General features: G+C 45.8%; 1 protein-coding gene across 1 annotated transcript in view; it reads right to left on the bottom strand.

The window, feature by feature from the left end:
* Positions 1-27,310, bottom strand: part of Tmem266 (transmembrane protein 266) — a 113,572-nt gene extending 86,262 nt beyond the window's left edge. The window contains exon 1 of the mRNA NM_001109294.1: positions 27,258-27,310. The gene's annotated coding sequence lies outside the window, so the exon portion shown is untranslated. The remainder of the gene's footprint in view (positions 1-27,257) is intronic.

The raw sequence follows: 27,310 nt of genomic DNA, 5'->3' as shown, positions 1-27,310 counted from the left end.
AACAGTCCCTGATGTGTACCTTAACCTCTGTGCCTGTAAATAACATTCTGATCCTGACCCTTATGCAGAGGACGGAAATTAGAGGACTACTTTCGTTGTCATGGCAACCCTGAAGCTCCTTTGTACTAGGTACTTCAGCTGCCTGACTTCCGCAGTGATGGTTGCTAGGTCTCAGATCTGTTGCTGACCAACCATATGATCCTGGAAAAGTCCTTTAATTCATCCACCCACCCATCTATCCATTATGTTCTGACATCCAAAAGGAACTTGTACCGGCTTACAATACAAAATAAAACCATTAAAAGAAAAACAAAAGCTCAAAGCCATGCTAGAAATAGAGAATATGGGGTGTGGTGGGGAATAAATACATACATACATACATACATACATACATGTGTGTATATATATATATATCCATTAGAAAAAGAACAATACTTTAAAGCATGAATGAATGCACTTTTTATAACTGGGGCTTCTGAGTCCTTCCTAGCACTTGGCCTCAGTTTCCTCTTCTATATCATAAAGTGATGGAGTTGACCCTCATGGTCTAAGATTCATTCCTATTCTCCCAATGTCACTTCAGGAAGGATGAATGGGAACGTCTGCTCTGCACCACTTGCCTATCTCCTCCCTTTTCTGAATTCTTTGCCCATCTCCTCCCAAGGTGGCAACAAAATGACTTACTTGTGGCCAACTGTAGCGCCCCAGTTCTTTCATTTGGAAGAAAGTGTAACTGCCCCGTGTTAGTAACCGCTACTCATCCAGTTCACTCAGAGATGACCGAGGCCCACCTTAGGCAGGGCATAGCACCAAGGCCATGGAGATAAGTCAGGACAACTGGACCATCTGCCCTCAAAGCCTTTTCAAGGGTAGCCACAGTGAAGTCGGGGACAGTGGGTTCTTCTCAGCCTTCCTAACGCTGCCCACCCTTTCATACAGTTCCTCATGTTGTGGTGACCCTCAACCATAAAATTATGTCATTAATACTTCATAACTGAAATTCTGCTACTCTGTGATTCATGATGTAAATCTGATATGCAGGATATCTGATATGTGGCCCCTGTGAAAGGGTTGTTTGACCCCCTAAAGAGAGTTTTGACCCACAGGTTAAAAACCGCTGTTCTAGATTATAAGACAGGTCACCATGGGAGCCCAGGGCACCTAGCAAACTTTCGAGAAGCTCTTGGAGAAGACTTTAACAGGGCCTTGAATGAAGGTCCTTTGCAGTCTTTATTTTTAAGACTACCGGCTCACTGTGTAGCTCTGGCTGTCCTGGAACTCACTGTGTATACAAGCCGGCTTCGAACTTATCTAGATCTGCCTGCCTTTGCCTCCAAAGTCCTGGGAATAAAGGCTTATGCTACCATGCATGGTCAGGATTTGAACTAGAATAATCCATCCACACAACGATAACAATGCAAATGGTTCTACGGTACAAAGAGACACAGATGAGGTTTTCAACTCAGTCCCATCCCTAGCCTGAACCTGCAGAGCAACGGCTTAGGCCGCTTTTCAATGCAGGGGTCAGTCTTAGTCTGGGTGAGTACCCTCTGCCCCTCCAGGATGGAAGATGGGGTTGCTGACATCTGCACCCCTCTCTCCCTTTCCCAGGGAAGCAGTGTAACTAAGAAGACCCTGGAGCCACAGACCCTGTGTTTCAATGCTTCAATTCTGCAACTACGTGACACTGGGCAGTGACTTCACCTCTCCATTACCTCAGTTTGCTTACCTGGAAAATGGGACTAAGAACCTAACTCTGAGCCTCGTTATAAATCTAGTATCCTGTCAACGTCGGAACACGGAAGGACCTCGTACTGGTAAGTGCTGACGATTACTGCTCTACTGCTGATGTCCTGCCCAGCATGCCTGCATTAATTAGCCGTGTTAATACTTGTTCTCACAGCAATGTTTAAGCCATTTAGAAGCTTCTGGAGTTACAATTTTGTATACTTTGCAAAGTTGCTAATGCAGTGGCTCAAAACTGAAAGCCAACAAGTAACATTTTTATTATTATATTCAGTGCAAAATCACGTGGTGTGAGTAAATCGTGGGCAGCATGGAACCTAGCACTTGTCTCACTGAACCCACAGAATCAGCAGATGCAGGAAGTCCAGGGCATACTTCCCTTTTCTATCACATTGTTCTAAATCATACCACTCTGTATCTGTGCGGGCAGGCATGTATGTGCGGTGCATGTGTGCTTGTATGTTCATGGGCATGCACACAGGAGCTGAGGAGAATGTGAGGCCCCCTGCTCTATCGGTCATCTGGAGCTAGGTGGGTTTTGTTGGGGGGGGGAGTGGGTTGTTTGTTTGTTTGGGCCATCCAGCAAGTCTCAGTAATCCTCCTGTCTCCACGCCAACCCTGTCCCAGGGTCACAAGTGCCTCATACTCAGTTTCCCATGTTGATGACTGAGAGCTGGACTCAGTCCTTACACTGGTGTAGCAAGCACTCTGACCCACCAAAGCCCCCTTTCTAGCCTGAAAAGTATGCTACACTTCAATTTGCTTCCTGTTTAGTCTGTAATTCCTTCCACAGGTTTTCCTTATCCCTTACAGGCTTCTCATTAATTTTTTAATGGAAAGTAGAAATGGATGTCTTTTGTAAAAAGTATAGTACGGTTATTAAAATCCCTAGTTTTCCTGTTGAGTGGCCAATTTCAATCTACTCTGCGGATCTGACGATCACTGTCATCATGACCTGCATGTTTTGGGTTTATTCCTTGGTCATCTTTGTTGGACCTGTTTTATTTTTGCTGGAGTATATCTATCCTCAAGTAAAAATGCTTTCGGTGAATTGTACAGAAAGGAAGCTTTCTGAGTCTTTGCATGCTGAAATGACTGCATTTTACAGTGGCCTTCTCCAGCTTTTCTCTTTCTATTCCAATGCCATACTCTCCACTCACTCCCTGCACTGAAAGTAATCTCCCTGTGTTTGGTAAATCGCCATACCCAGTGGGCATTTTTAATTTCACTCATATGGATAGATATTGACACTGTTGATAACCTCCGGGATCTTACAAGTCTCCATTTGCTTCGTGATGCACCTAAACCCTTTGTTCTTTTCCTTTGAAATCTTTTCCAGGCATTTGCTTCCTCCTCACAACCCTTCAATGCCACTCTCCTTTAATGTCCTACAGAGCTCTGCTCACTGATGGTCATTACCCTCGTGGGCTTTCTGAAATGGCTCCTCTAGATACTGACACAAAGCACCAACGAAATGGCACGGCCTGTCTAAAAGTGTGTGTGTGTGTGTGTGTGTGTGTGTGTGTATTTATGTGTTATGCATGTGCGCATGCCTATGTATGTGTGTATAGAGGCAAGAGACATGGAGTATTGCCTCAATAGTTTGCCACCTTAATTTTTAAGACTTGCCCAAGAGCACCTGGGTCTTCCCAGTCCCTCCTCCCAGGGCTGTGGTGACAGGCATGTTCCATCTATGACGGGGTCTTCACCCTTTCTTTCCTTCACATCCCCCCACTCCACTTGCTAAATCCTCTCAAAGCTGTATCGGATGTGACTGGAGTTTCCCCCTCTCTGTTCAGACTGTTCCTTTAATTCCAACCCTCATTTCTTCTCATTTGATTACTGGAATGGCATCGTATGTGGGCCCTTTACCCCCAGCTACCTCTGAACATCTGTCCTTCCTTCAGCAACTTAACTCCTCTGCTCCCCAAATCTGTTGACCATTAACTTTAATCAAGATCCAAGCTGGCTCCCAACTCCTCTTAGAACAATGATTAAACTCTTTAGTTTTATCCATAATACTTTATGGTTTCTCTTGCTCTCCATTTACATACCTAACCACCAATGTCACCTTAACTCACACATTCCGCAACTATAGCGAGATCATTTGGTGGGATCTGCCCAACCTCAGTTCCCTCCCCTCCATGTCTCTGCGATTTTGTCTTTATTATTCTGTTCCTGATTTACTGTATGTGCATAAGGTTCTATGTGTTTGTGCGTGTGCACACGTGAGCGTGAATGCATGCAGAAGTCAGAGGTCAACGCTGTCTTCTTGAGTTGCTCTCCACCTAATTTATGCGACAGGGTCTCTCCCCTGGCCTAGGGCTCACTGATTCAGCTTGACTGGATGGCCTCTGAGAGTGAGAGATTGGCCTCTCTCTGCCTCCTCAGCCCTGGAATTTCCAACCACCACCATGGTGATTAAGGAGAGTATGTGGAAGTCAATTAAGCAGTTCTCGTCTTTCGCCATGCAGGTCCCAGAATCAAATGCAAGTGGCCAGCCTGACAGCATGTGCCTCTAACCACCAAGCGATCTCACAGTCTAACCCAACTCCCTGCTTATGTGGATCTGAACTCAGGGCCCCATGCTTGCACAGCAAGTACTTTACTGTCTGAGCCCCTCCTTAGCCTGGATGGTCCCTCCATATTTCCAGGGCACCCTTGCTAATACCTTTCAATATTATACTATTGAAGCCATTTATTTTCATTTTCTCTAACTATGCTGTCAACTCCTAGGAGGCCAGGCCCACTCTCCACTTATTCATCCTCAGCACCTAGCACAGGACAAACATCATAGGACAGATCAAAGGATGCTGAGAGAGGGAAGGACACTTAGGAACTGATTGTGTACAGGGACAAGGAGGACCTATTCAGGTCACGGATGCCAAGAGCAAAGCATTTTACAGAGGCTGAAATACTGCAGAGCAGTGGTGGGTGGTACAGTTGTGAGCAGGTCCCCCATCGAGAGACCCAGAGGGCTCTGGGCACCTTCAGGGCGGACATTCATAGTGCAAGGCTGGAACGGAGGAGACCAGAGAGGTTTGCTGAATGGGGCTGGAGGTGGGTGGTAAGGAAAGCCCTGTGCTCCTCTACGTGTTCTTCTACAGCACTGGGGAGCAGACCTGTGCATTTGTTGAATCACTTGGCCCTTACTTGGCTGCTTGACAGACATTTTAATATCTCTTCAAATTCCTTCAGGGGTTCCCTTTTTCTCCTGCCCTTTAAATGTCAAGGTTTCCAGGACTGTTTTTAGCTACTGTCTCTGCTTAGTCTACACATTCTCCTCATTATGCTTCGCTGAGGCCGCTGTTCTGATCTCCGTCTGGATCTCTGACCCAGAGACCTCCTGAGTCTCAGAGCCCACTAGACTCAAAGATGCTCAAGAGATAATCAACCTAAGCGGTTGTGAAATTCAGCTTGTTGCCCATCCCAGAAAGTCTCCATCACCTAGACCCACGCCACCAGGGTTTTCTCAATGCTCTGTTATCTGATCTACGGTTGAAGTCTTCTGAATTCTTTCACCTTAGTGATCCAGAAATCCCATCCCTCTTTCCTTCCACATTTGAGCTGCTAAGTCCCAGGCCTGCGGTTTTTAGCTGCATTGTTACCATCTCTCCACATCTATTTTTAATTCTCCTTTCTACCCTTTCCCATACTGATTCCAATGAAGTATTTCTCTGTTTTCTAAAATCTGAAGAGTAGTTTTCCATACAATCACATGGGAAGTGTGCAGCTTGAGGAATAGACGCAGAGCCACAAACCCCGTTGAGATTTAAAGTATGGGCTGGAGCGATCACTCAGTGGGTAAAGCACCTGCCCACAGGCATGAGGACTCGAGTTCGGATTCCCAAAGCTCATATGAAACCAGGATGGTGGCCTACGCCCAAACCCAGTGTTCCTGTGGCAAAATAGGCAGCAGAGATAGAAGAATCCCAGAAGCTCGGGGCTGGCTAGGCTGGGAGGATACAGCAGCGAGCAACTCAGTCAGCCTGTCTCAGACAAGGAGGAAGCAAAGACCTCTACATGCATGCCATGGCACATGCATGCCTGCACACGCACAAAGGGGGGGAAGGGAGGGGGAGGGAGGAGGGGGCGGGGAAGGGGGAAGGGAGAGGGAGAAGGGAAGGGAGAGGTAGAGAGAGAGATTGCAAGAGAGGGGGGAAGAAGAAAGAAAAGAGAGAGAACAAATAAATAACGTATTAAAACATTTCCATTTCCCGGAACATTCCCTCATGACTCTTTGTAGTCAGGCCAACCATTCCCAGAGGCAACTGCCATTCTGATTTCTAGCACCATCCATTGGTTTTGCTGCTTTTGAGCCGTACATAAATGAGATTAGATAGGAGGGGTGTGTGTGTGTGTGTGTGTGTGTGTGTGTGTGTGTGTGTGTGTGTGTGTTCTTTAGCTTAACGTCTGTGAACTTAAGTGCTAGTTTTCACCTTCCACTGCAGTCGTGCACAACCGGATAGATGGTTATCAGTTTTTCCCATTCACCTATTTCCAGCTTTAGTTTTTCCAAAAATGCATTAAGAACACTTGCGCAGGAGTCTCTCTGGTTAGACAGCTTTAGCAGTGTGGAGTAAATACCTAAATAGAACCATCAGGTTCTTGGATGCGTTTATGTTCGCTTTAAGAAGCTGCCAAACATCTCTTTAAAATACTCACACCATTTCTAACACACCAGCCATGGAAGAGAGCTCGCCATACCTAAAACAGCCTGTAAAATGCAAATCGAATTGCACCATGTCTCTACTAGACACTCCTCTCTGCCTCTTACCAGTTTCAGTCCCACAGGAAACAGGCCAGGCCCGCCATTGCACAGTTAGCGATTTACCCCACCTCGTCTTTGCTATTTCCCTGTGAGCTCCCTTTTCTCCAGGCTCACTGACAAAATTCTCCTACTCGTGAACTTGGGTTTGTTTTGTGGTTCATGACCTCCCCCTCGCCCCCCCATCCCTGCTTTTTTAACTATGTCTTGCCATGTAGCCCAGGATGGCCCATACCTCATGCTTTTCCTGCCTCAGTCTACAGAGTTCTGGAAGCACGAAGTTCTTTCTGACTCTGGATAAGCCTTCCCTTTGCTTCCCTTCGCCGTTTTCCTCTTATTTGTATTTCTAACACCCACGTTCCTTGGCAGAGGCGTTTCACATCTGCACCCCACTTCTGAGTCTACTGCTTCTGCTCTCTGCTCCCCAAACACACAGGGACTTGACCATGAGACTCTGCTCCAAATGTCATAACACGTTATTTTCTTTTCTCCACCTGACTGTCTCTGACAAGATGTCCTTTGTCCTGCCCTTTCTTGTATCACTGGTGACTGGCCACCAGGCAGATGTCACGCTGGGAGAAGGGCATAGGACGGGAAGGTAAGACATAATCCCTGTTCCCATATGGCTTTGGTGGAATGAAAAAGACAGTGGAGGGCTGGGGAAATAGGTCAGGGCCAGGGTGCTTGCCTACTATGTATGATGTCCCAGGTTTAATCCCCAGCACCATAGATACCACAGAGATGCACACAAGGCAGCCCAGTGATGGAGGGAGAAAGCTAGAAACCAAGAACAAGAATGAGCTTGCGCTCAGAACAAGAGGAGTAATGGACAAGGCAAGGCAAGGTCCCTTTAAAAAAAACCGTGTCTGCCATGGGATCTAAAAGAGATGAGCTAATCAGGTAACATGCTGTGAACAAGAGGCTGTTCAAGAAAATGAAATGGAGCTGGGAAGAGAAGCTGAGGTGACCTGCGTGCAGAAGGCAGGGCAAGCGCCAGACCCAGAAGCTGCTGAGGGTCTTGAGACCTTGCCGCAAGACAGTTATGCCGTCCCTTCTCAAGCACCCTGATGACTCCCTGGACCCGCCATTGTATCTCTCAGTGCTTACACAATATATATTTGTTCAACTGATAAATGCTAACAAAGTTTGACGGCTCCGGGGAAGGAAGATAAATACACGCAGCGTCTATAAAGTTTTAAATTATTTATTTTTTTACTTATATTTATTTACTTATATATTGCACTTTCATTGGTTCTCTGGTGTTTAGAGGTTTGCACGTGTGTTTTGAGCATATCCTCCCCGCACTAAACAGCGTGTCAAGTGGAATGCAGGGCAGAGCACGTTTTTGAGCAAAGGCACGAATGGAGTTTGTTTAGTGGACGCAGTCGATACGGACATGACGGAAACTGCATATCAGGTTCTGCCCAGTGGGAAGGGACAGGACTCAGGGCAGGACAGGATTAGTTTGGAGAAGCAAGCATGAATCTTTCCTTGGAATAAGAGGAAGGGATGGGAAGTGGGGGGGATGCAGCAGAAATAAAACGCTACCTGGTGGGAGGAGGGTGCTATCACCACGTATGTGGTCCAGAAGGTGTTTTCTTCAATCTGCTTGGTGCTGTAAGATCGCCTCTCCTCAGCCATGCCAGGGCAGTGCATGCCATCACTGTGGGCAGATGTGACTGTAACTGGCTGTGCTGGGAGCTCTGGTGGACATTTGACGGCTCACTGAGATCTCGAGGTAACAGGTCTATATTGACAGTGCGTGGATGATTTGGAGTCGGAATCAAGACTGTCAGACACCACAAGGAGCTATGGCAACTTGGGAGTCCAGATCGTTTGGGTGTCTTGTTCTAGTCAGCCTCAGTGAGCGGAGATGCAGTGTAAGAGGACAATGGTCCAATGTCTGCAGTGCGGGGTTCACCTGTTCCCCGATGTTCTCGTGTGTGGTGAGAAACAACAGCTTGAGAGCACAGAATGCGGGTCATGGGTGGCTACTGAACGAACTGTAGTAGTGGGGGATGGGGGCCTAACAATCCTCCCGACAGTGCACGCATGAACGTGTGAATATTGGTACCAAATCCCTGTTTGATGTGTTTTCTTCTGTACATATCTACCTACGGTAAACGTTCACTTTTTCACTTAAGGAAACACTTCTTCAGTGTTTCTTTTGGTACATTAGAACTCCCCTCAAATCACTACTTTTGTGCTTTGAGAGTATTATTGAGCAAAATAATGATTGCCTGAACACAAACACTGTGATATTGAGACAGTTACTCTGAAAAGCATATGGCTAAGAGATCACTGGCAGGGCTGAGAGACCAAGGGCAGGGTAGCGTAGACAGGGCTAATAAAGTGGACAAAGGATGCTTCACATCCAAGTTTGGATGGTGTGGGATGCACAGAATTTCATTATGGTACTCAGAACAGCATGCAATTAAAAACTTACAAACTGGGGGCTGGAGAAGAGATGGCTCAGTGGTCAAGACCACTGTCTGATCTTCTAGAGGCCCTGAGTTCAATTCCCAGCAACCACATGGTGGCTCACAACCATCTGTAATGAGATCCGGTGCCCTCTTCCGGTGTGTCTGAAGACAGCTACAGTGTACTCATATACATAAAATAAATAAATCTAAAAGAAATCCTTACAAATTGTTTATATTTTTGGATTTCTCATTTACTATTTCTTCAACTGTGGGTAACTGACACTACAAAATACTAAACAGGAAATGAAGGGAAGCTTTCTTGCAAAGAGAAAGAACCCAACACCAGCTAACTAAAGATGAGGTCAGTGACTTGCCCATATAGCCGGTGGCATGGCATTAGTCACGAGTGACGTGGAAACCTGCCTTCTGGAGCATGTCGGAGCTCAAAATCCAAATTCAAAGACAGCAAGGTGACCTGAGTGAACATAGGAGGTGGGGTTCGGGGGGACGATCTTTTAAAGAGAAATACATCCTAACGGGAGAAAAGGAGCCTTTGGACTAAGCCCCACAGTGTCCACTCAGAGCTGCAGAGCAATGAAGGGCCTGGGCCAGGAGACAGGTGGCCGTAGCAGCAGAAACAGCAGGTGACGTGGGACCTGGATCCATCGGTAGAGTATGGTCCTGCTGGAGTAGTTTCAGTTAGAGGAAGGCAGGAGAGCTCGAGACTGGTGGCTGCCCCTAGTGTGGAACCTGACCTTAAACAGAGATAGCTCACAGCAGACACGGTGCTCTCTGTGTTCAGACCTCCTTATGCATTTACGCTAACAAATGATAGATTACTTTGCATAGTCACTACCGACACTGGAAATTTCCTAACCTTAGGACCTGCGGTGTGCTGAATTGTGTTCCTTCAAGCTGCGTGCCCCCTCAAAACCTTAGAGAGCGACAGACATAACCCAGAACAATGAGGTAATGCTGAGTCAGGGTGGAGTCCAGACAGTGACCTACCCTTACACAAAACAGAAGCAGAGAGAAACTGCCACATGGCAGAGGCTGGACCCGGGCAGCCCCCAGCCAAGGCACATCCAGCTTTATTGGGAGAAATACAAGGAAGGAATTCCAGAGAATGGGGCAGGTGCATGGCCCTGGTAACTCCTTGGCTTTGGATTTCCCTTTCTCGGAACTGTAAAAAGAAAAAAATAATTCCATTGTTTTCAGCCCTTGGGGTCTACCAAGCAATGTGTGATACACTTCACAGCCATTACAGGAAAATAGCAAAGACACTGAGGTGGTCAAAAAGGGTACAGGAGGAAGCCTATAGGTAGGCCCCAGAGGGGAAAAAACAAATAAATTCATACCCTGGATTCTGTCCCCTAAAGGTACACAGGGGGAGCTGTGACGTTAAATGGTATCTGTGCATTAAAGACTCCTTGTGTGCCTTTACCCTCAGACATGCGCCACGCGTAGGCTGTGGACTCTAATTTTGTTGCTGTTGAGGCTGAATCAACTTCAGCAAAACTACTGAACTCACACTCATCAAATCTTCAACTCCTTCGTTTCTTTTGTGTGTGTGCAAGAAAATAATCCGAGTTCTCTTTAGGCTTCCCAGTGCTTACGGTGGCTAGAAAGGGCCCACAGCCAGACACCTGGGACCTGATGAAGTTATGACGAATCGAAGTGGAGGAGCAGGACCAGACCATGAAGATGGACTCCGCCCAGTCCCCCAGCAGAGCGTGACCCCAGGCCTCACAGCGTCTGTGAAATTCACTGCAGGTTGGTGGCTCTTTGGTTTCTCTCCGTGCTGGGGCAAAGTGCCCACTTCCACCCAAGGAACTCTCCTCTAGACAGAGTGTCAAGTAACTGCTGCTAGATCACAATTACGCTCTTAATGGGGCTCCGTAAAGAATTACAAGTCAGATCTCTTTGCTTAAGGTACAGGTTCCTCCACTCAATTAACATTCCCATTTTGGGGTTCTGTGGCACTTATAAAGGCCACTGCTACTTCGGTGGCTGAAAGCAGCAGACATTTATTGTCTCGTGGTTCTAGAGGTTACAAGTCTATGTCAAGATGTCAGTAGGGTTGGGATCCCTCCTGGTTCTGGGGGAGAACCTGTTACTTGCTCCATGCAGCTTCTCGTGTCTCTAGCTGTTCCGTGGCTTGTGTCTGCACCAATCTTGGTCTCCACAGCCACAGTACCATCACTGCTTCAGCAAAGCTCCTTATGTCTCTCTTCTGTTTATGCAGTTTATGTATATGGGCACTTTGTCTGCGTGTACATCTGCACACCAGAATACGGCATCAGAAAGTTGTGAGCTGCTATGCAGATGCTGGGATTCGAACTCAGGACCTCAGAAGAGCAGTGAGTGCTCCTAGCCACTGAGCCATCTCTCAGGGCCCCCTATGCTTCTCTTCTACAAGGAAACTTCTAATAGTATTTTTAGATCATCTGATGGTGCAAAAATTCTCTCTCAAATCTGCAATTTGATCACATCTTCAATGGCCTTTATTCCAAATTCACAAGTTCTAACATTCTACCTAACAGCTGTAACACCCACAAGTTCTAAGGACTTTGCAATGCCTTGGACACAAAGGAGACAGAAATTCATTTTTGAAACTCATTATGTGTGAGGGGGTGGGGGAGAAAAAAAGAAATTCATTCCACACTCTTACCCCATTAGCATTCTCCTAAAAGGTAATCCTAAACTTCATGCCACAGACCCTTCAAGCTGCTTTTCTTATATCCACAATATAGCAGGAGCTATCTGACACCGGTGTCATCTCTTCAGGCTAACCTGTGAGTAGCATGAGAGGCAGGTTTCACTTTATCTTTAACTACGATCTCAAATGATCTCATATGATCACACTGCACCCTTAAATCCTTACTACCTCACACACAGGCCTGCATACACTCACGTGCACACGAGTGTGGAGGCCGGCCGAGGGACAATGTTTGGTATTGTTCCTTAGGCACCATCACTTAATTTTGAGATGATTTGAGGCTCTCACTGGCTTGGCTCACAGAGTAACCTGGGCTGGATGGCCATACCCAGCTCCAGGGATCCACCTCCCTCTGTCTTCCCAGCGCCAGATGCCCAGCCTTTCCGTGAGCTTTAGAATTACACTCAGCTCTTCCCAATTGCAAGGTAAGCGCTTTGTTGAATAAGTTGTCTTGCCTGGCCCCTTTCTCCCTGTTGAGGCTCCACCCCATATAATGTGCTCCTTCTCAGGAACCCTCTTGACATTTACCTCCTTGTGCCTACGCCTTCCTCCGAGGTCTTCTTGCCCTGCCTCTGGACGCAATCTCTGCTAAGACATGGTAAACTTCCTGAGAAGGAAACCTTCCTAGAGACTCAATGTGCTTGTTACTTTTCTCATTGTGACAAAATAGTGGACAGAAGGAACTTCCATGAGGACAGGTTTAAATTTAGCCCATGGTTCAAGAGGACATCAGTCTATCATGGCAGAGAGAGCATAGTGGTCGGTCAGCCTGTGCAGCCTACCCTGCAACGTACTCATCTTGATGGGTTAGGAAACAAAAGTAGGTGCAGAAAAGCTGGGTGCATCCTTCTGATCCACTTCTGAAAGCCATATCCCCGAGACTCCAGAATCTTCTAAACAGCCACTAGCTGTAGATCAAGTGGTCAACACATAAACCTGTGGGGGGGGTGGTTACTTCACAGGGCTATGGGTAGGGACACTCTCACAAGCCCCCCTCCCGTGGATGAAAGGCTACAGACAATTAATTGCTGCTGAGAGAGAAAGAATCAGGCTTCCCCAGGGAAGAGCTCTTTAATTGGTTATCTAATACCAAGTGGTCAGCCCTAAAAACATCCACATAAAAGCAACACTAAATGGAGTCAGCAGATTGCATTATGCATTTCTATCTGTCTTTCTGTCTGTCCTGTCTTTCTAATTAACTGTTGGATGTAAGGTGAGCTAATGGTAAGTCAGAGGTTGTACGAAAACGAGAACATTCTTCATTCTGGTGCAGGCAAAGCCCCGATTTGTGTGTGTGTGTGTGTGTGTGTGTGTGTGTGTGTAGAATTCAAAAGAGAATATTCAGAAAATTATCGACAACCTCCTGAAGTGTGTTTAGCATCCCATTAAGAAGGTAAATTTCTTTATATAGCTGGGAAGACAAGAACAGGGAGGGTAGCTTTCTGTCAAGAAATAAAGCATTGATTTTTAAGGAGGAACGACAGACAGCTTAAAGAACCACCTTCTCGGTACCAGGCTTAGGTAAGGACAAAATAGAGGCTGAGTTTGAAAACGTACAGAGATGTCTGAGGCCAGAGCCCTAGGACTCAGAAGACTCGGCTCAGGAACTCTGAAGTTCCTCTTAGATTATTAACCTGTGTTGAGACCAGAGCCATGATGTGATTCAGTCCAGTCACTCTTAGTTCATAGACCATCATGAGGCAAAGGGTGTTTGATAAACTTCAGCCAAATTACTGTGGCAACAAAATGAAGTGGACTTGCTTGAGGCAGATGTCCTCACCTAGTCACGTCATCAGAGAGACGCAGACTGTGGTGTCTGCAGGTTCATCTCAACAAAAGCCATTGCTAAACATAATGCTCCATCCTTAGCCGCTTTAGACACAACTGGCCACTCTTCCTAAAGAGCTTTCTTGGCTATCAGGAGACCATACTGTCTAGTGTTAATCTCTTCCCTCATGGGGTGCTCTGTCCTAATTTCCATCATTGGGTCTTCCCCTTGACCTCTGAACACCGACATGACTGTGACCCTCGTCCCCAACTATCTTCTCTTTCTTGTCCTAGGAAAGTTCATTCAAACCCACAGCTTAAAATGCACCTACAGAACATCTCTGAAATGTCTGACTCCAGCCCCGTTCTCTCCCTGAGATCCAGACTTGCCTACTCAACTGCCTGTTTGACATCTTCAATTAGATCTCTAATAGACTGTGAAATGTAACATGATTGAAACAGAACTCCTCATTTCCTCCATTTAAAGTGTCCTCCTCCTCTATCCCCACATCAATAAACGGCAATTTCATCCCTCCGGTTGTTCACCCCCAAACTATGAGGCCCGCCTTGATTCTTGCTTTCTCTCCCACCTCAAACCCAATCATTAGTGAATCGTGGGCTTCACCTTCAAAATGTATCCGGATTCCAACCATTTGATCCACTTACACAGTCAGCCCTGCAGCTGAGTCACTTTCTGTATTACCCAGGCTGCTGAACCCAGCTGTTCCCCTGTTGTCTCCCCATGCAGTCAATCCTCCGAGGCATCCCCATGACCCTAAAACAACCTCAGACATTTCACTCATCTGCCTCCCACACTCCAAAGACATCCCCATTGTATTTACAAGCTCCACATCGTCCATGAGGTCGACACAGACCTACAAGTTCCTTTTTCTGTTTTCTTCTACATCTTCCGAATTTCAGCATCTCACTACACAGGCCCTTTTTGCTGTCCTTGGCAAGTTATTAAGCTGAACTAAATGGAAAGCATTAAAACCTATTATAAAATATAAAGAGGTACTTTGTAATATCAATAACATAAAGCTGTAAAGGGAACAGAGTATATGTAGTTAATGGCAAAGTCTCAGTTCTGCAAGATGGAGACTTCTGGTCTTGGACGATGATGGTGATGATGATGGTGGTGGTGGTGATGATGGTGATGGTGGTGATGAGGATGATGGCATAATGCTATAAATACACTAAATACAACTGAGTTCAATGGTTAGACTGGTAAGCTTTATGTGTGTTTTACTGCAATTAAAAATAATTAAAAATATCATTAATATCAATAGGTATAAAGATATATCCATAATATATATAGGAATATACGTATCGGTAAAATAGGTATTACATATTTACATATGTAAAATCATTTTACATAAAAACATTTTAGGTTTGGGAGATTGTTTAGTGGGAAAATGCATCTGCTGTGTAAATATGAGGACCTGAATTTGGATCCCACACCCATGTAGAAAACTGGGTGTGGCTATGTGTGCCTGTAACCCCAGCGCTTACGGGGTTGGGTAGGATGCAGAGGCAGGAGGATCACTTTGGCCAGACAACCTAGCCAGAACAACAGTGAGCTCAAGGTTCCGTGAGGAGCCTTGTCTCCAGGGAACAGTGGGGAGTACTCTGGGAGGATGCCCAGTGCTCTCCCTTGACCTACACCCAGAGCTCTACATATAGCTCAGCTGGTAAAGTGTTTGCCAAGGCATGCATGGAGCCCTTGGTTCTACCCCCAGCATCCCATAAGCTAGGTGTGATGGTACACACATCTAACCTCAGTACTCAGGAGACGGAGGCAAGAGGGTAAGAAATTCAAGGTCATCTTAACTGCAGAGTGAGTTCAAGGCCAGCGTGGGATACATGAACCGGTGTCTCACAAGAAGCTAGCTACACCTGTGGGAGCTGAGGAGATGGCTCAGTCGATAAGTTGTTTGTTATACAAGTATGAGGCTCTACCATCCATGTAAGAGCTAAATGGCACGTAGCTATAATCCCAGCACTGGGAAGGAGGAGATGGCAGATCCCTGGGGCTTGCTGGCCAGTCAGTCAAGGCAAATCGGCAAGTTCCAGCAGAAAAAAAAGACTGTCTCAAAAATTAAGATAGAGAGACTGAGGAAGACACTTGATATGGACTTCTGGTTTCCACACGCACTGTCACATACATGCACACACATGAGCAATCTCCTTTTTTTTTTTTTTTTTGGTTCTTTTTTTTCGGAGCTGGGGACCGAACCCAGGGCCTTGCGCTTCCTAGGCAAGCGCTCTACCACTGAGCTAAATCCCCAGCCCCAATGAGCAATCTCCTTACACCTACAGTGGCAATAGTATTTAACTATAAACAAAGTCTTGAAACAAATCCAATGCGTAAGTACCTACAGTGGTCACACTTCCCACTGAGTGTGGTCAGTGACAAGAGACTTGTCTCTGTAGGAACTGGGCATGAATCCTTCAAAAATAGGACTCGGGTCCTTTTTCCTTTCTGTCTGTCTTTCTTTTGTTCTTTGTTTGTTTATTTATTTATGTATGTATTTTTTTGATACAAGGTTTCTCTGGGTACCCCTAGCTGTCCTGGAACTTGTTCTCTAGACCAGTTTGTCCTCAAATTCAAAGGTCTACCTGCTTCTGTCTCTCTGCCTCTCTGCCTCTCCAGTGATGGAATTAAAGGTGTGCAGTCCAATGCCACTGCCCAGCTAGGACTCAGGTTTTTAGAGCAGAATCTGCTGGGAATCTGGACGATACATCTCTACGTCTCTGACATAAGCCAATCATCCACAGCTGAACGAGCTGTGGCAAGATTCTGACTATCTCCATCGCAAGTCATTTGACCACGTGCTGTCCTTTGACACATCCAAGGTACAAAGCTACCCACAGTGTGTAATTAAGGGTTTCGGATAGACTAAGGTTTTCCCCTGCCAAATGTCATTCATCTGTGCTTGAGTCTTCCAACAAATACAACCGAAATATGATTCGTAAAACCAGCTCACCTGTGTGAACTATTTTGTCCTGCTGTTTTGTGGCCACTATGTGGTTTAGAGAAGTAGAGGCATTATTTTGGGATACTTAAACCACAAAGCTCACTTCTGTCACTGGACAAAAGAGGATGTCAGGACCTAGAGAGGTAAGGTGACTTGTCTGCAGCTGCACCTCTAGTTTGCGGAAGAGCTAAGACTGGATTCCAGGAATCCCGATGCTCTAGGCTAGCGTTTCTTTTCAAAATCTGGAGTATAGACATATCTTGGAGATATTGCAGGTTCAGCTCTACATTGCTAAATTAAAGTGAATGAAATGCTGAAGTAAGTCATATGGTTCTGGAGATGCCCCCCCAATACAGGACGCTGCTGTTGCTCTGGTCTGTCCGCTAGAACGAGGTACTTAAGACGGTTTTGCTGAAGACTCCACACGAAATGGTCACAGACACGGAACAATTGTTTGTACAGTTGCTTTCTCCATCCTGGCTGGCTTTCACAGCACTGGAGGGTGCTGTTTGGGTTCCTGGCAGGAGATTTTAATAATTTTATCCAGCTGTGAACCTGGCGAGCTGCAGTTATGACCAGTGTGCCAAGGTATGTGCATATGTACAACAACGGCACAAACGCTATTGGGGTAACCAGCGTCTTCCTGGCTGGATTTAAAGCCCACCCATGGAGAAAACACATGCCTGGAACTGTAAATATAGCCATGAACCCATGACTGGGAATCCGTAGGCCCTAGAAGTCTACCTATTGTTGTTCTGCTATTCTACTTAATGGATACAGAACCAAACTGTCCTCTAAATTTGTATGTCTGCCCCCAATAGATTAAGTGTAATTCTCATACATCGTCTGAGTGGTTTCTTGGTGTAATGGATGTTGGTTGACATAGAAAATCTCAACCGGTCCAAGTGCAGAGAGTGAGTGTCAGCGGAGAGCTCAAATGAATCACGTCTATCACACCCCGCCGCTAAGGCTCCGTGACCATCATGGAAGAGGGGGCAGACTGTAAGAGCCAGAGACTGAGGAAGGCCAGACCAAAACAGAGTACAGGATCTCTGTACTTATGATCCTGTGTGAAATTAAGCCATCCAACAAGCTGTCGTGGAGTAGGAAGGGATTTGTGAGCCTCTGCCCCTAACTGAAGAGCTACAGACAGGCGATGGCTTCTAAGTTTTCTTTAAGGACAGGGCTCCGGGTAGATTGGTCACACTTCAGCAGATGGCCCGGACCCAGGAGTACACAAACTGAGAGTCAACAGTTTTATTTACCAATAAATAAATAACACAAAATTGGAGGCTAGGGATTGTATTCGGGAGGAGTTGATGTGAATATAATTAAAATATATAGTATGAAATTCTCAAAGAACAAAAATAAAAATCTTAAACCAAGTCACATGAGTATTTTGACTGCTTGGTAAAGTTATATTTAGACTATTCTGTACTCCTTTATACATGCAATATGGTATTATATCTTTTTTTTTTTTTTGGTTCTTTTTTCGGAGCTGGGGACTGAACCCAGGGCCTTGCGCTTCCTAGGCAAGCACTCTACCACTGAGCTAAATCCCCAACCCCATTAGTATTATATCTTAAAAAAAAATACCTGGGCTGGAGAGATGGTTAAGGGCCTTTGTTCTTGCAGAGGCCCTGGGTTTACCATATGGTGGCTCACAACCACTTGTAATTCTGGTTCTCAGGGTTCTAACACCTTCTTCTGACCCCCTAAAGGTACCTGGCATGCATATGGTATACATACATACATACATACATACATACATACATACATGCAAGCAAAATAATCATGTACATGAAATAAATAAGTCCAAAAGAAAATTAGAAACAATGCACAAACTTTATGATTCTTTATTGCTAATGACCCTCTGGACTGTTTGAAAGATAAGCCTTCTCAGGTTTGGCTGACATAAGACTTCGCTGTGTTAAAAAGAAGAAAAGCATGTGGCATGCTATGTACTATGTGAGGCATTCTTCTGTCACCTTGGGAAACAGGGAGGAACTATTTCCACTCAATGTACTGGCCTTTGTCCTCAAACTGTCTATAACGGTCTTCTCTTCTCTGGCCTTGAAGACAACTTGGACAGCTTCTGTAGCTTTCTGCCTTCTCGCACGTGCTAGAACCACTTCTGACGGTTAGGTATTAACAAGACCTCATCTGGTCTAAATCAAATATGCAGCCATTTATCCAGGGCCAAGCTCTTTTCCTCACCTAGTAGGACATGCCGAAGAGGTGGAGGCAGGAGGATCATAAGTTTGAAGCCACCTTAGGCTATGCTTTGTCTATGGTCATGGAGACATCTGCCCTCCTCTGATCTCCGGTTATCTCAGACTCCTGGGTAGAGAGCACAGGGAAAGTCTCCAGTATGCGCTTTCTTTTCCCCAAAGACAACAAGGGAGCTAATCTTCAGCCAAAGCAGGTTTCTTCCAAGGATAGAGCCTTAAAGTTTTCCAGCAAGCACATACTTAACTATCACACTTTGGGTGTGGAATGCAATTTCTGCAACTGCCTTTGGAGAGAACGTAATGGTGACTGTTGACTGAAGGTGGGCTCTCCCATCACAACTGTGGCCTTTCACTAGAGCACAAAGCACCTTGTCGTTCATTCTTCACCCCTGGAGCTCCTAAAGTGCTGTCTTGGTGCAGCTCTTCAGTCAAAAGGAAACTGGAGAGCAGGTCCAGCACTCCACAGGTCAGACAGAATCTCTTAACATTGTAAACCACTTAGTGTTCTGCAGAAACACTATTTTTAGTTTGATAAACTTATTATTATAGTCCTGACTGCATTTTGTACACTTGAAATGCCCAAATAAAATAAGCCATGAATGACTGCAGTATTCCTAGAATATGTTGTCGCATCCAGATCGAAGTCCTTCGGGAGTTAAGATGGTCTCGATTTTGTGGCTATTTTACTGGCATATCATGCATGTGGCCCCATGCAAATGAATCACCTGGCTCAGACTGTTGGTTGACAGTGTTTCTGAGGGGACAGGACATTCCCCTTGAAACTTCAAGTTGCAAGGAGCCTGGCCCTTAGTATCCTCTAGTGAAAGTTGTTTGAGTTTTTTCTTTTTTGTTGTATGATTTTTAATTATTTTTTCATATAATATATTAAATCGTGTTTCTTCTCTCCCCCAACTCTTCAGAAATCCTACACATCTCTCTACCATCCAACTTTATGTGTGCACTTCTCTTTCTCCCTCTCAGGACAAACAAACAAACAAAAAAAAGACCCAGATTCCTCCCCCTTAAAAAAAAAACAAAAAACCAAAACCAAAAACCAACCAAAGGGAAAAAAAAGAAAGAAAAAGAAAAAAAGGAAAATACAAAAAAGCCAGAACAAAAACAAAAGTACACCAAAAAATACCACTGAGTTCATTCTGTGTTGGTCACTCCTGGGGATGGGACCTGCCCAGGGGTGTGGTTGCTATACCCAGTGACCTCCATTGAAGAAGAAAGTCACTATACTGACAGCTGAAAAGAAATTCTGGTTTTTCCTGACCTCGGAGAAAGTAGATACTGGTGAAAACCACGTACTATCCTTTATTCCAACTGGGCACACCAGGAATGGGATTAGATTGTGGTGTGTATGTGTGTGTGTGTGTGTGTGTGTGTGTGTGTATCTGTCTGTCTGACTGGCTGACTAGCTGACTGACTCTGTCTCACTAATGGACTTCCTCAAGTAGGCTCAGTGAACCCCATCTTATTTTGGGATGCAGGATCACTCACTTGAACTATCGGCTGGACTGGCTGCCAGGGGCTCTGTCCATTTGTTTTGTTTGGGGCAGGGGGAGGGCACAGTTTGCTTGTTGGTTTGCATAGGCACTGGGGATCTGAACACAAGCCCTTGTGCTTGTACAGAACCCACTTTACCAGCTAGGACATCTCAACTTTTTCTTTTTTAAGGTGGATATCCCACCTATTAACTTTAATGTCCTCTCCACTTGGCACAGGGGAAGAATGCAGGCCCAGACCAGAGCGGCTCAGAAGAGGTCTGTGTCAAGTGTGAGGGCTGGTGGGTGTGTTGCTTGAACCCTGAGCGTTCAGTTTATCCTGGTGGCGGAAAGGACTGGGAGAGAAAGCAACAGACACACAAAACTAAAACGCTAAACACTTTAAAAATAGCTCCATAGGTCGGGAAGACGCCGAGCTACTTTTTAAATCACCCCCTGTACTCCCATTACTTTTAGTTATCCCTGTACATCCCTCCGCATTCCAAAAGGTTCTCAGGGGGTTGCTGTCCTGGCTCTGTCGACTCAGTTTTCTCCTATAAAGCCTGCATGGACTCCAGAGCCGATCAATACGGGCGTCAATTTAGAAAGAAGGATTTTGGAAAGTCCACATATAAAACTACAATGTCTGAGTGGATAACAGATAGGAGCTAAAATCCCACTGTGTGTAAAGTATTGGGCTGGACGCTGAGAGAGCTATTTTTGAGAAGTATAAATCACAGCTGATGTTTTTGAGTAATTTGTGATCTGCCAGTGAGATAGGCTCCATGCCCAAGGGAGGATGGCTGACGTCACAAAGCAGGCTGCACTCTGTGCCTCCCGGCAGGCAGGCAGGCAGGCACAGCCCTCAACCTCTTTGTCCCTCTGGCAGAGAAGTGAGGCATAGCAGGACAAGGTGAAATTAGCCCTTGGGGAATATACTGGGGAGAAAGGGCTGAAGGGAAACTGAACAAGAACCAGTCTTAGAGGAGGGAAAGTGGGTTTTCCCCCAAAGACACAAGATACATTAATACAAAGATACATTAATGATCAATGGTGACATTTAGTGACTGCTGCTCTCTTGCCATGCTCCCTTCACCTTCATTCCTGAAGCCACCACATAGCTCTTTCACAGGGGACCCGAGACAGTTAACTATTTCATGTTCCGCCGTGAGCAAGTGCAAGGACCTGGATTCAAATCCTGGGCAGAGCTCATCCCCCTCAACAACACTGGCCTGGGACGGATCGGGAAGTGCAAGGAGGCAGATGGACAGAGAGTTTCCAGGAAGCAGCAGCAGGCTCAGGTGTTGCTGAGCCATCAGGAAGGAAATCTGAGAAACAGCCATCAGATTTGTGACCTTTACCAGATCTCTGTGGGAAGAGAGGTGAGGACAGGAGTCTCCCGTAGGGCAAGGAGGAGGACAGCAAATCTAGCCCTGGAGAGGGACTGGCAGGGAGGACAAGAGGAAGGTTTCCAGGAGCGAGCCCGATGAGGCACAACCTCAACTTTGAGGGTTTGAAATATTCTATTCTTTCAAAAAGAGCTCATTTTAGTAATAATGGTGGGAGACAATTAGCTGGTTTGCAAGCAGGTAAAATGCAGAATTTTAACTCTTTCTAGGGAAACTGTTAGGGAGGAAGCCATCTTATCAGGTCCACACAGATCGCTTAGGAGCTATTTTGAGGAGGGAAAGCATCCGAAAGTCATTGCACCAGGGCTGCACACTGAGAACATCTGTCTGATCCCAGTCTGAGCTAAAAACCTGAGCTGCTAAACAGACACTCTCGGACAGATACTTTGTTTTAATGAGTGGTTAGGACTGTGGCTGTTGGTTTTCATGCTAGGTACTAAGTAGTTTTTGTTACAAATCAACCCAGTCTTAGGGGGACTGTGGCTTTTGAAAGGGAAGTCTACTTAGGGCAAACAATGCAAGCCATGAGGGCAGCCGAGGAAGAGGAGGTAGAGGACAAGAGGAAGAGGGGGTTGTTCTTTTATCAAGGCCTCTTTCCATGACTATCAGCTCCTTCAGCACCCCAGTCTGACTCCTTATTCAGAGTTCTAGGTTTGAATCAGTCCTCAAAGTGCCTATGATTTTGTTCTGTCCCAGACAGTACTCCTGCAAACTGCACATTCTGGTTTGTTGGACCAAAGGAACCTGAGTGCAGCTGCCGGCTCATGCTTGCCAACAGTACTGCCCAGACAAACTGGCTAAGTGCTTTGAGAGTGAACCCTCACTTCGGCAAGAAAGACACCAAGGGCTATTTAATGTCTAAACAATGTAGCAGGTTAACTACAGGGGGGACGATGATCAGCTGGCCTGGGTGAAACAGTGTCCTGAGGGAGCCTAGATTCTCTTCTTAGTGATAAGGGCTAAAAACTTGGTGGTCAACAAAGCATTCTAGAGTCTCTTTTGGAAGCCGTCAAAAGCATTGTGCAGCCCAAATAGAGGGGAAGCTTTACAGACCGCTTCCCCTACCCCCTTATCCTCCCATCCTCCCACCCCCACCCCCATAAGAACAACTCTTAGGAACTTCCTCTCCATCTCTATACCACCCAGTTCTCCCCAGTAGTTGCCTCGTTCACAACATTCAGAGCAAAAGTAAGACGCATTTTCCCCTAATTCTTTGTGCACGATCCTTGGTGATGCTGTAAAGAACATAGCAAGCCACTGCAGGGAACAGCGAGAGCCACCACTAACAAAAACAAGAAATGTGGGAAGCTGGGGGGATTTGGGGATGCCACAGTGAGTTGTCTGCCCCATTTCCACAGCGTGAGGGATAAGAGAGTAAAAACGGGCAAAACCTTTGTCTTCTGGCACATTTGTTCCATAGAGGAGATGGAGATAAAATCAAGGAAGACTAAATGTTGTGTGCTAGGAGGTGTCAGGATGCAAACAAGACAGGAAGACGAGCTAAGGGCTTTTGAAGGCACAGTTAGACTTTAAGCAAAGCCTCGAGGAGGTAAAAAAAAGTGAGCCCGCAGAGCCTGCAGGAAGAGCGTTCTGGGAGAAAAACCTATTATAGCCAAGACCCCGAGGCAGAGAAACAGCAGAGAGGCCAGTATGGGTGGAGAGGAAGGAATGGATGGAAGGTCAGAGGACAAAGGACAGAGCCTACTTCATCCTGCAATCACAGCCAAAGGAAAAAGCCAACGTCTGAGCCTCACTGACAGACTAGATATCAGGTCCTGTGTTGTTTATCAGGGCTCCCAGCTCCTCAGCTGTACACCAGACCACAAGGGGTGACTGCAAAGAGACTTGGAATATGAAACTCCCCATCGGGACACAGCACATGCTGCTTCCTACCACACCACCCATCAGTTCCCACAGCCTTTCCCTAGGTGTAGGGCTCTTCCCTACAGCTCCCAGTGAGGCTGAATCAAGTGTTTAGAATCTGGCCATTCAAGGGCCTCTCAGACGTCAAAGATGTCTTGGCAGGTGCAAGAAAACAAACCAAAAAGCACTATTTGTCTTTGAACATACGAGTTGTAAGAAAGTAACATTTTAGTTTCTGCACTTTAAAATCTCAAGCAATCCACACCAAGCCCTTAATGGTAGCTACTGGTAATGGTTAAGACTACTAAAGATGGGGGAGGATGGGGAGGGGAACACCCGTAGAGAAGGGGAGGGGAGGGGTTAGGGGGATGTTAGCCAGGAAACCGGGTAAGGGAATAACAATCGAAATGTAAATAAGAAATACCCAAGTTAATAAAGATGAAATAAATAAATAAATTTTTTTAAAAAGATTACCAAAGATTTTGATTTTTCACTACTGACTTTCAATTTTCCTTTAAAAAAAAAAAAAAGACTGAACATTCTACAATGAATATTTATTACATTTGCAAAAAAAATCGTAGCCTAGGCCAGTGTTGACTGATGCAGGGGAATAAGCTTTCTGGTCTGCTCTGTATAGACTTCATCCCACCCCACCTAAGATAGGTTGCTATGACCCAACTTCAGGACTCTTAGGGAGTTCTTGGGTCCTCCGATTAGACCTCAGCCACAGAAGGTCCCAAATGAGCTCCGAGATGGTCCTTGGCCAGCATCCATGGTCCCAGCCGATTCCATGTGGAAGAAGGGGATGGAGGATCCTTGCTACAAAAGCACAAACCAAGGATAAAAGCAGAAACCAATGAAATTAAAGAACTCCATATAAACTATCTACGAACCTCTGTGATTCATAAGCGTTGGCACTAAATCTTTCATTTAAAAACATTAAATTAAGGGGCATAAGTAAAACTCCATCTCATAACTAAATAACTTGCAGGGTCAGCCAACACAAGACAGTTCACAGAATCTTATTCACCAATGCATTGAAATGTGCACTATAACCAGTTACAGCAAAACATGCAGCTTGAAAATGGTAGTCCTTCCTCTCCCCTCTGAAACGTTCACTCTCAGCGAGAGGAATAAAAAGTAACCGGGAAGCCTTCATAATTACCCCATGGCTTTTCCAAGTTTGAAAATGTTTCAAGAAAAGAAGACATAGTCTAGAATTTTTGCTCCTTTACATTTCCAGAGTTGACCCAGGCACCGAGAAGGGAGCTCATGTGTGCATTACATAAAATTCTGTTTGCAGGGAAGGCAACTAGTCTACCTCATGCTTGGCAATTATGAGAGTCCTACCTGGAGAAGATCCTGATGCTTCCCAAGGGAAAGCCCCTTTCTTCCCCAGAAATCAAGCAACACCTCTCCCTTCTTTCTGTTTCTTCTCAGTGCCCTCAGGATTCATCCCGACTTTCTGACCGTAAGCTGGAAATCTCCAGGGCAGAAAATGTCCACCTCAGCATTTCCATAAGCCCTGGAAATTGTACTATTCCAAAACGGAGTATTTTCTAAGGAGAGAATCTTCTATACAAATCGTCTACTATCAATAGATGTCAGTATAATGAAGGAGGTAACATTCTCTCAAACCAGGCTCATGACCAAGGAAGAAAACAGCTTATGGAACTTGGATTAAGCAATTTTAAATACCTTGTTTCCTGTTATCTCCCATAACCAAGGCACGCATCATTAACAACTATATTTTCAATATGCTTTCCAGTTAATTCTCTAACTTCAACCATACCTTTCTCATTCCTAGCTTAATTACAGGACCTGGATATAAAAGCTAGCAGCTCTGTTAGGTGAATTTTCCATTCCCGAAACTATAACAGTTTATAAGTCCATGAAAACTGCTACGAATGTGTAACCAAGACCAACACCTGAGCTGTAAGAACGTACTTGGGAAAAAGGAGATTAAATATATATCCGTAGTCAGACAGATACACTCTAAGAGCTTTGAGTGAATAGTTGCCATGTTTGTAGACACCAGATCCTGGCACATGGCTGGCATGGAGTTCTTCACAACATTACAGCACCCACAAGTGTGATAAGACACCAGAATGATGACTGGCAGTGATGGCAAAAATGGTGTTCAAACGGGTAGGATGGGGCGAGCGTGTGAAGACTACACCAGCACCCACATGATTTGTAGGTACCTTATGGGTTTAAACTGGGAGCGAAACAAAATTCTGAACATAATTGATTACGTGGGATAGTTTTACAGCAGGATGCCTTGGACCCTGTGTTTAAAAATAGGTTCAGTGTCACCACAAAAGAAATTCCACACAGTGCCACTCGTGAACGTCAGTTCCTCGCATTGGAAAGCCACAAAACTCGGACGATCTGTGAAATGGGAAATTGCATCAGGGCCTGTGCGCTCACATGAGGGAAAAGGTGGATGAGGTAGGAAGACTGGAGTTAAATGCCAAGCCCCCAGCGCCCTGCAATCCGGTATGATGCAAAGGACTGGATCTTTACCCTGCTCCTGAGTATGTGACCTTGGGTAAGTCAGTTAACCGTTTAAGTGCCAGCTTCTTCATCTCCAACACAGAGATGACAGCCTTGCAATGAAAACCCAAGGAAATCAGCCACAAACGGCGTTTAACTCAGCACTGGGTCCACACGAGTATATCTATCTCCTGGTTTAATCTGGTATCACAGACCAGCTGCCCGACCCCCACATCTTGAGATAGTCATTTTTATTTTGTGCTTCCAGCTCTTTCTGTTCTTTTTCACTCTCTTAATTCTGGGGGAGGGAAGCAGTTGCATACAGTCCACTTTCCCCACTCTTCTTCACAGCTAAGTTAAAGCTAGGGAAAATAATAGCATACACTGAAGAGAAACCCAGCCAGTGCTTAGAATATGGTGGTGTATGTATATGGAATAGAAATAAACCATATTTCAGTTTAAAATATATAATGCAAAAAATAAGATTTTATTTCAAAAGAAAGAAATGACAGGCAACACATTTAAAGAGGACAGAAGGGATCTTGTGGGCCTCTCATTATCTCAGTATTGGTGACTATGAAACAGAATGGAGTATGGGGTCTGACTTCCAACAGGTGGCTAGCTTTAATCGGCTTCAGATGCAAAACCCCGATGAGTTTGAGTAGGCAAGTCTCAGATATTCAATTCAAGGCCTCCTATGAACAATTTAGAAAGATTTTTTTTCTGGGTTTAAGCCTCCCTGGCAAGTTAGCCAGCAGGGAACTGTATGCTGTAGCTTGCACCTGTCCTCCGAACAGTATGCCAGGCTGACGTGAAACCCTTCACTCTTTCCAGACCGTCCATCCTGTCTCTGGGGCGCCTAGCGACAAACCGGGGAAGCCCACTAGGAAGTGGTCACGACCAGCCAAGCCACAAATCCCTAGGGTGTGGGATTCCCACCTCTACACCACGTCTGAAAACCGAAAATAGGCGTCCGCTTGCTATACTGCAATGGGATTCCCCTCAGAAGCAAACCTCCCGCACCCCCAGCTTTCATGTTTTATTAATAAATGCAAGATGGCACACAGAGGCAAAGAATAGGAGGGAAGGCATCTGCAGCTGGACCCGAACCAGGACAGTTTGCAAAAATAAATAAGAAGCATGTGACAAGCAGATCCCCAGTCTGGAGCTGAAGACCCCGCGCTGCCCAGCGGATGGTCGTCCGGCTCCCCAGCCTGGGACATGAAGGTCAGCTGCAGGATCCTAGTCCTCCAGGGCAGGCACCCTGCAAACAGTGACCGGTCCCTACCCTTGCCTCCCTCACCCTCCTGCCTGGGCCACAGCAGGGGAAGCCCCGGCAGCTGCCGGCTGCCGGCTGCAAGAACACATACCTGCTGCCGGAGCTCAGGATTCGCTCTGCTCTGCAGCGCCGGGCCCGCGCTCC

This window comes from Rattus norvegicus, chromosome 8 (genome assembly GCF_036323735.1).
Source record: "Rattus norvegicus strain BN/NHsdMcwi chromosome 8, GRCr8, whole genome shotgun sequence".
NCBI classification, from domain to species: Eukaryota; Metazoa; Chordata; class Mammalia; order Rodentia; family Muridae; genus Rattus; species Rattus norvegicus.
The sequence above is the reverse complement of the archived record's forward strand: the minus strand, read 5'-3'. Positions and strand labels throughout refer to the sequence as shown.